At 38.2% G+C, this 1209-nt stretch overlaps 1 non-coding gene across 1 annotated transcript; it reads left to right on the forward strand.

The window, feature by feature from the left end:
• The first annotated feature begins 466 nt into the window (after window positions 1–466).
• Window positions 467–573, forward strand: LOC128286182 (small nucleolar RNA R71). Its single transcript, XR_008276727.1, has one exon. It is a non-coding gene; the product is annotated as a small nucleolar RNA R71 (small nucleolar RNA).
• The last annotated feature ends 636 nt before the right edge of the window (window positions 574–1209 follow it).

Genomic DNA, 1209 nt, shown 5'->3' on the forward strand with positions numbered 1-1209 from the left:
ATGATTACGCCATGAAGGATTATAGAAGTTGGAGTGGGGTCCTTGTCCACTCCTATTTTGATATTGGTTCCCCACATAATACACTGACTCGGGATTTGATGGACAATTCTTAAAAGAACGACCTTCCCTATAGTATACACAGGAAATTACTTCAAATGGATTTGGTGGCTGAGTTGCAAAATTATTAGCACTATTAGCAGTAAACTATTTTAATATAGACGAAATAGATGATACCTGAGCTGATAACAAAGTGAAGGCATCAACTTCATGAACTCCGACTAAGCATCTTCCTAAAGCTGTTTGATTTGTTGGCCATTGATAGTTATTACTCGCAATCCTCTCAATGATCTCATAAGCCTCATTATAAGACTTAGACAAAAATGCACCATTCGCAGAAGCATCTACCAACAATCTTGTATGTGCATTGAGACCATTATAGAATGTCTCCAGCTGGATACAATGAGGAATCCCATGATAAGGACACTTGCAAATTAACTCATTGAATCACTCTCAAGCCTCACACAAAGACTCGTCATCCAATTGTTGGAAGGTTGTGATCTTATTCTTCAACTTAGCGTTTTTGCTAGCGGGAAATACTTAACTAAAAATCTCTCTGCTAATTCTTACCATGTAGATATGGAACTAGGTGACAATGAATTGAGCCATGCTCGTGCTTGATCTCGTAACAACTGATAAATGCTAGATTATACATGTTTATACCCCAAATACTTAGCATATTTATGGATGTTTATTACTAGATTTGTGGATTTTGGTGCTCTTAATTCGGTTATTTCATGTTTTGTTCTCAAGAGAGCACCAAGAATTTAAAGGAGCCAAAAACGAGCTAAAAGGGACAAAACGGACCAAATCGAGAAGATGACATGGCCTAAGCCTTGCCACATGGGCATCTCACACGCCCGTGGCACACGGGCATGTCTCTTTTTCAAAGAATTGTATTTTACACGGAAAAGGGTACTTAGGGAGGAAGAAAGCCAATCCAAAGCCTATATAAACACCCTAAGTGTGACCTAAAATAAGGCCGTTCTTTCTAGAACTTTTTTGGAATACAGTACCACACACTGGGAATTACTTGAAGAAAGCCAGATGATCCATCTCAAAAGCCAGAGCTACTCCAAGACTGAAGATCTCTCTCAGAATTCCTTCAGGGGTTTTAGAGTTTTCTTTATGTTTTTTTATTTTCATACTTTT

The sequence above is a fragment of the Gossypium arboreum genome, chromosome 12 (assembly GCF_025698485.1).
Source record: "Gossypium arboreum isolate Shixiya-1 chromosome 12, ASM2569848v2, whole genome shotgun sequence".
Classification (NCBI taxonomy): Eukaryota; Viridiplantae; Streptophyta; class Magnoliopsida; order Malvales; family Malvaceae; genus Gossypium; species Gossypium arboreum.